The sequence below is a fragment of the Atheta coriaria genome, unplaced genomic scaffold (genome assembly GCF_025399875.1).
Source record: "Atheta coriaria isolate IRGN ID8LTWV9N9 unplaced genomic scaffold, Caltech_Dcor_3.1 hic_scaffold_8_pilon, whole genome shotgun sequence".
Taxonomy (NCBI): Eukaryota; Metazoa; Arthropoda; class Insecta; order Coleoptera; family Staphylinidae; genus Dalotia; species Dalotia coriaria.
In genome coordinates, this window is record NW_027045450.1 from 2,206,699 (window position 1) to 2,215,287 (window position 8,589).

Sequence of the window (8,589 nt, forward strand, 5' to 3'; positions counted from 1 at the left end):
TCATCGGACGTACGTCGCCAATTACCCGTGCAGATGCGGGTACGGACACGAGCAGCGTATGCAAATGAGAGGGTAGCGGTCATTTCTTGCATAAATTAATATTAGTTACGTGTGTTTTTCATTAAATCCTTCCGTTCCCAAAAACGTTTCGACGCACGCAGCACGCTCCTACCCGTATCAGTTTTTTTTTTCCTCACAAATTATAAAACCCGCGCATGTCAAATGTAAACGCGTGTAAAATCAAGCGCAATTAATAATTCATTATGTTGGACATTTGTTTGAATGAAAAACCATGACGATCTAATCGTTATTTGAACTAACCTAATGAGTTTTTATATTTATGAGCTTACTAACGTGCTAATTGTGATCTTATGTTTTGATAACACCCAGTCTAGTAGTAGTCCAGTATTGGTATTAGTATTTTATTTGAAGTTTCATCAAAAGCGGATATTGTACAAACATCTAACAAATCCAATCATTGCCCACAGGGACCACTCTATTTTGGAAACTTTGAAACTTCATCCAATTGAATTCCTGAAAGGGATTCGTCTTGTGCGTGTCTTCTGCGGTTGATATATTAAATTTGTATTTTTAAGGGCGCTCTCTGGACGTCTGTTATAAAATACCTGCGTGTGTCGTCCGCGTCCACGTCTCATATCCAATTTCCCCCAATCAAAATGAAATCGGATACGCGGACAACGCAAGCCCGGTGAGCAATCGACTGCATGACAATATCAGAAATAATGATACGTTGAGACTTGAGCTTTGAGCTTGTCTTGTCTTCGTGCACGTGTCTCCCCATTGACCACCACTCTACGATTCGTATTAAATCGACATAAATATCTACAATTTGTGGGTATGACCACTTTTGAAGTCTCTGGGAGTCGCTCCGGGCTGATATGGTGGTCAGTTGTTGTTGGCGTTGACGTTGGTCACTTTGCACACTTAAAGGGGTGAAGTGCTTGGGGGATACTTCAGATTGCGAATAATTGTTTGTTTTCTCACGCTTGGTTTCGTGCACTAATTGATGTCCGGCTGGAATGCTCATCGGAGTGGTCATTCGTTTAATTTCGCACAAGGAAGTTCCTTTCATTGCACGCATTGTCTCCTCCTTAAACTGCCCCGCAGATGAGGAATCCTAATATGCGCACGTTCATCCTACTCATCAGATCCTATCCGCTATCCGCTATCCGGAATCCAGAATCGAACACACGCATAAGTGGCTCTTAATAACATGTCTCCGCAAGGTTTCCTTTTTGGGTGAAGGGGTGGTGAATTCATAAGTTGGTTTTCGCATGGTTTCGCACGAATTGTCGTAATTGATATCAGAATTCTACAATAAAACTCCAAAAATGTGTTTTCTGGTCGTAAAAAAGATAACAATGCGAAACACAAACAAACCATTATCTTAAACAATAACACCAATTAACAGTCGCATGTAAGTACTTTAATGGCCGTTTCCTTGGGTATTCTCAAGGGGAAAAGATCACGAATCTCGTTTCGGATGCACCAACGCACAACTGAAACAACACACGTGGATTAGCGTGCAAAGAAGCAAAAAAACAGTTTTCGAGTGCTCCGCTCTTCCAAGTCAGCTCCCATCTAACAATGTCTAGATTCTACACGTTTAGCCACGGTTATAAAGACGTAAAAAAGCAGCTGAAGAACAAAGTGATTCACCGACGGACACTTTGCTCCTTGTGCTCCTCTTCGGAACACGAAATTCGAGACGGTTTCAAGTGCTCTTTTCTTCCAAAAGGGTTCATAGTGTTTTCATAGCGGTTGGCATGTTATGAAATATGACATTATTTCTCCTGCTACCGCAAAACCAAAACAAATAGACGTGAATTCTATACTGCGGTCATTGCAAATTTAATAAAATGCAAAGCTGAGAATAAGATTAGTGAAATGGAACAATTAAATTCGGTAACACACAGAAAAAGGGTGCAAGGTTGCTACACCCTTGTGTGCAGGGTGGTTTTGAGGTGGTTTTTAATATTGACAACGAAAAAAGACACATGTCACATGTAGAACATGTAGAAAAAGCAATTTAAAACAAAAATTGAATTATTTACACTCACATTTCAACCCCTGTTGGGAGTATTGATGAAATTTTCTAAAATTGCTGGTGGAAAACTTTAAAACGTCTGAAATTATTTGCACGCCAGCGGATTACGCCTGCGGATCATAGTCGCCGCAAGCATATTTTACGCATTTTTATGTAAACACTGCCTCTGACAGTAATGTCAAAGGCTAAAGCCCCGGGTGCGCCGAAAGGGTAAGCGGCGTGTTTTGGGGGAATGCGAATTGTCGCTAACTATGCCATTCCGACCCTCCGACTCGGCACTAACCTCAGCGACGCCAACTGTAATCCCTTCGCATTATGGCCCAGCAACAGCTAGGATGTCGGTGCTGTTAGAGGCCCAGTTTCATGTTCGACGCGCGCACAATACAAGTCTGTGTGCAATATTGCGCTGCGCAAACAAGACTGCTCGTTTAAAATCATTACCATATCGTATGGTACGAGTATTAGAATTCCCTTTTTTCAATACGGAAGGTTTGCAGACATGGGAGGTAATCCTCTGTGGTGAATTACTCTCAAAACTAAATAAAAGCAAAATCGTGGTCAGGTTATAATCCAAATCGTAGTTAATCAAAAGGAATTATTTTGATTCAATGACTAATTAATTTGCTTTTCAATTGAAAAAAAATCATAAAAATATTACCAACGGATGCATATAAAAGATATTATCAAAAATCGTGTCTAAACATAACATACGAATTCCGAATTACGAATTAGTCTAAAAGGAAGCTCCGGATGGATTTACGAGTTTGAGGAATGTGAATGCACACAAAACCGACGCCGACGTTGAAACCAAACAATAGCAATAATACCAAACGCGCACATTCCGCACTTAAATATATTCATATTCGGCTGCGTATTTAATTACGCTCTTATTACGATTCACGAATGCGCTACCTTTTATATTTGCGTTCGCGGCGAGAGATTTGACGAGCGTCGCGCGTATTATAAAAAACGGCGTGTCTCGCGTCTAGCTTTATGGCGCTCGTACCTTGAACCAGCCAATTTAACAGCACGAAAAACAAGAAAAACTCATAAACCAACTCATTATTCATCGCGCTTCAGGGTCAAGAACACTGCTACTTTCGCATTAATTTAATTATTTTGCACGCCCATGGAAAACAATGCAGTTTTATGCAACAAAACGAAGTGTTTTAGGTTTACACATTGATTTATGACTTGTTATCACTTTATTTTATATTATACGGAGTGTTTTATATTTATAATATTAAAAATTAATTATTTAAGTCACTAGGTGGTTAAAATAGTTTCAAATGCACAAAATTAATCTAATTTTTTATTTTTTTCAATTTTTTTTTATTTCAGGGGTTTGTGGATAAATAAATACATTATTCGTGACTGGTGCATGTAAATTACACGCTGGGTAATCGTCACGCCTTTTAAGTGTGCGTGTCCTGTCAAAATTACCTCATCGTTTCGGAAACTGCCTGTTTTATTTGCGCCCACATTAAGATTGATATCAGGCAATCATGATTTTATTCTGAATGCACCGACAATATTCATGCATCACAAAAAGTTTCAGATTCCAAAAAGTGCCGTAATTAGTTTAATAACTATTGCAAAATGAACATTATCGTTATCGACATCGATAAAACGTGATAATTTCCCATGATTACATTTATCGCTGTTTGCAAACACTAAGAAGCTCACGCGTGACACAACTCTATTAGGGGTGCGCCTACAACACTTTTGCAAGTGGTCTGAGCAAAACTCATAGAAGACTTTTGAAACAACTAACTTTTTGTGTACAGCGACACGTGACCAACTTGTGCGCGACACTTTTTTCACCCCCACGTGACTGTGACCTCCTGCGATTCGACATCGCTGTGTCTATTGTCACCATGCATCGCGACACGTGTCGCGAGTTTTTAAATACTTCAATAAGTGAATATTCGCAATTGCATATTCTTGGGCGGCAATTAGGAAGGCGCTCGACGCGGCACGGACACATTCGAGTGACACTCTTCCGCTCAATTAACTCGAACGTTGTTTGCACATGTGTCCTGCGACTGTGTTTTACAACTGTTTCTATTCTGTGACAGCGGGGGTGAGAAACAACTTGACTTACGTGCTTGATTCGCTAATAAAATTTTTCACATTTTTTCGCGCACCCTCTTAACATAATCCACGCCATCTTGCCGTCCCCTTTGTGGGCACTTCTTTTTAATGTGATGCTGTGGTAACACGGTTTAAAATTAAATTCGTATGTTACCATCTGTCGCGATAATAATATATTAGCGATATTAATTTTATTTCATCTTCCCCTTGTGGAAATCTATGTAGGTAATTTATTATTTTTTCTACTTTCACCTTTAAAACACCAGTTTTACAACGGTTTTGAGACACTAAAAGCGGTACTTTATACACGGACGTGACTAAAGTACTTTAGTCACGGGTTTTAGTCACGGGTGGAGAAATCACGTGACTAAAACAATAATAAACCCGAAACTCCCATTTTTATTAAATATTTTAAAGTTTCATAGGAATTTTTAACTTTTTACACTATTATCCAATAAAAAACAATTTTTTTCAACAAAATAAAAACAAAAATTAATACAAAACTCCCCTAATGTAAAATTAACACCCAATTACTGCCCCCGACTAAATGAAATCATGATTTACTAACGAGAATGTATTTATTACCCTCTGGAGATTCCCGAAATGAAGACACTAATCAACAGGCATTAACTAGTAATTAAACAGCATTCAAATTAAAACACATAATTAAAACTCATAAATAAAGTCAAAGAAATTCTTCAAATGTGCAACTTTCCAGGCCTTTAACTCAAAAGGTTATATTAACCTTTATCAAAGTAATATCAGGGCAAGAATGTGATGTCACCTATGCCACGCATGATATACCACATATTAGATACAATAAATTAATTAACCTTTGCGTATGACATTCAGTTCCCAGTTGTACACACGTCTCTTAAAAATCTACGCATTTTTCCCCGAAAATAATTTGCTTGTTGACAGATTGCTACTGTATGTGAGGGTATAATTATAAAATAATTTAGTAGCATGAGCAACAGGGTCGAAACGCTTAAAATTCAAATAATTCACCACGCACCCCTTTGAGCACCGCATGAAGACGTTGCGTTTCAATTATCACACAAATTTTCATTATCGCATAGAAAATGTAAAAAATGCACGCGCGCGCGATTTGCATTCGAATGGCGCGGCGGCGGCGACATTGCGGTTTGGATATTGTGCGGCTAAACGACGCACGGGGTGGAAATGTGTTGTGGCGCAAAATTTACATGTTAATTCATTTTCGGGCTATTATTTACGATTTCAGCTCTGACAGCAGTGCATGACACAGTGTTATTGTTCAGGACTGAATTGTCCTCATCCCCTAAATTTCAAAAATTTATACAGAATAGTTTTTTAAAATATTTTTTAATAAAAATATATTACTAAAAAATATTTTTGAGTGTTTAAGTCGTTGTTATGCGTTTTTTCTTGATTTTTGAAGAATTTTAATTTTTGAACACTCTGTATATAAGTAGGACAATGCTCAACACTATTCCACTGGTCACTATCAACCCCCAAACGTCCGCACCCGTTGATTTGCCAATTACTGGCGAAGTTGCACCATAAAAGCGGCCGCGCACACACACACAACCAGGAAATTATAAATTTATAGATTTACGAGTGTTCGGACCAATTAATTTTACGAGCTCGCCATGTCCGCCATCGGTCACTCCAATAACTATCGCAAATGGTTCATAAAAAACTTTCGGGGCGAGTAAATAAAATTAAAGACTTAAACTCTACCAAACGCATAACTCACGCGACATTGTTGCTCTGTAGTATAACACCCTCTGATGAGGGTGGTGGTAGTGGTGGTGTTGGTGGCGAAAGGGGTGTCTAACTGGGTGAATAACTGCACGCGCGACATTTGCATGCGTAGGTTACGCCGACTTCCAAACCTTTCAACCTCGACGAAACGTCCGCGCACTTCCGCCCCTATCTCCTGCACAACCCTTTCGGGGGGTTGATCATTACGAGCGCATTACAATACTGCAACGCGCTGCTGAATCATAGTCATCCCGAAAAAGTACAGTTGCGTTCTAGATGCGGGGGTGTACTTCATGCAACCCGCACTTAAACCCTTATCTTACAAAGCGTGTTCGAAATTCGCGCACATGCTAATGTTACAGCGTCTTTTATTCGACGCGCTTCCAGCTCGCTTGATAACGGAATTATATCGTAAAATTATGGAATTTCTTAGACGCATTTTAACTGCGTCGCGATAAAACATTTTTTTATTGTGCGCGTACGCTGGAAGCACCTTTGTAATAATAAAAGGGAAACCAAATTGCGAATTGCTTCAATTCGCCCACCCTCATCATAAACCATCTTTCAAGTATAGCACGCATTTTTATCTTTTGATGACGATATATGGTAAATATTAGTAGGAAAAATACACAGCGTAAAATTTATTGATTTTTGTAATTTTTTTTTTCTGTGTGTGTGTGTGTATCTCGATTGTCTTCTCGATTAACCATGCTTTATTTCTTTTTTTTCAGTTTATGTCTTGGTGCATCATTTCCGCAACGCGTTTGATCCCTTCTTGGATGTTGTTTCCATATTGTGAGGTAATGACGCTCGAATCTTGCAATTTACGACCTACTCGAGTTGACGTTTCGTCAATCACACTTTTGCGTATCATTTCACTGCTGCTGCAGGAATGAAATGCTTTTAATTTTTCGTTACTCACCCTCTGACTCCAACTATAGTTGTGTGTATAGCTGTGCACTTCGCCACAGTTCATAAAATCGAATGGTCCTCGTGATATTTTATTCATCCTGTGCGTGTGTCTGAACATACGCCATCGAAACGACCACCAAACAATTGCTTTCTGCAGTTTTATTTTACTTTACTTTACGATTTGCATGCATAAATGTCATAGTTGTCAGTTATCACTCAGGGTGGAGTGTTTGTGGGGTCATTCATTCAGCTAGTCATCGCGTGGTCCCTGTTTTGGGTTTGAATTAAACGCGCACAATTAATGTCGGAATTTTGTAAGCTCAGCTTAGTGCTGGGCACATGCATAGGCGTTGAGCTAGATGGATACCTTGACCATCAATCCTACCTCTACACTTGCTTGGATTGTAGAGTATGGGCGACAGTCGCGGATTGCGGCTTGATTACTCTCGTAATGAAGCCGACGATCGTGATAAATTACCGATAATGACTCATTGTTTGCACATGCAGGTGGAGGTGTTGCACTGGTGCATAACCGAGGATTTACCACTGGACATCTATCACCGCTAAGACCACAATAATTCAACCCGGTGTTGGGGATCTCGCGTTGAAAACCACCAACACCACCAATTTTGACTGTGAAAGTTTCGAAACGCGTTTTAATAATAATCCATGATGGGTCATGATTGGGGGGATGCCAGACTCCCTGAACCCCCTCTGTCACATTCTGCATCCACATCGACATTGCCCAGATTCAATTTCCAATATGTGCAATACTCACCGCGCCATCACCACACCACCTCACTCTCCAACAACAATCCCTTGCACACGTTGCATACACGCTTAGGCCCTATTTGGGGACTATTGCTTTGCGTTTGAATCGCGCCCATAGTTCTGCATTTGAAGTGGTTTGTGCTCGCACACCGGGCGCGCACGCATTGTGACCGGCGCAACGTAATTGGTTTCGATGCCAATATTTCGGCATATTACGGCGCGCGGGTATTAATGCCCAAACTATTGCTCTGCAGTCCGACGTCATCACGGCGACAGCCGGGAACCACTCACATTCAAAACTCAATAGGCAAGCGCAAATAGTTTCCGAATGCAAACGCATTAAAGAACCGCACCCGCAGCAATTTCACTCAGAAGCCTACAAACTACTCGTACATACAAACGAATTTTTAATATTAAATATTAAAATTAACCCGTTTTGTGTAGAAGGCAATTAAATTCAACCGTAACTAATCGTTCATTCAATTTTGAGCTACATTTCTTTACGCTGTGTTTGAATTATTTAGGACTATGACCCCTAGAGGGTTAGGAACACCCTCGATACGTTTCACTTCACTTCTGACAAGCTCCACTCAAATTCATCTAATGGCAGAAAAGTGTACGTCATTTTAATTTTAATCAGTTAATTACAAGCAATTTAAAAAGAACAAAACCCGTTTTTTTTTGTTGTTTTAATTACAAAACTCAATGCCAATTGCATAGCAGGATTGCAAGTTGTTAAAATTTTGCAATTTGTTTGGGTTTATGATGTCCCAATAAACGATTGAACGTGATTCATTGTAGTGTGTTGGACAACAGTAAAACATAATTACATTCGTCCCCGTTTAGGGTTGAGCTGTGCATAGTTTCGGACAGTTCACCTTATTAAGCCGAGGATTCCCCGGTTGTAAAACCCGGAGAGCTTTTCCATTTCATATCGAGTTTATCACCGATCGCGTTGATCACATTTCAACGAATGAAATTTTAAGCCAAATAGAGTT

The 8,589-nt window shown here is 39.7% G+C and overlaps 1 long non-coding RNA gene across 1 annotated transcript in view; it reads left to right on the forward strand.

Annotated features, from left to right (window-relative positions):
- LOC135796936 (uncharacterized) overlaps positions 1-7,395 on the forward strand; it is a 28,356-nt gene extending 20,961 nt beyond the window's left edge. Inside the window, exons 2-3 of the long non-coding RNA XR_010549420.1 lie at positions 6,640-6,708; positions 7,328-7,395. This is a non-coding gene — a long non-coding RNA (uncharacterized lncRNA). The remainder of the gene's footprint in view (positions 1-6,639; positions 6,709-7,327) is intronic.
- The last annotated feature ends 1,194 nt before the right edge of the window (positions 7,396-8,589 follow it).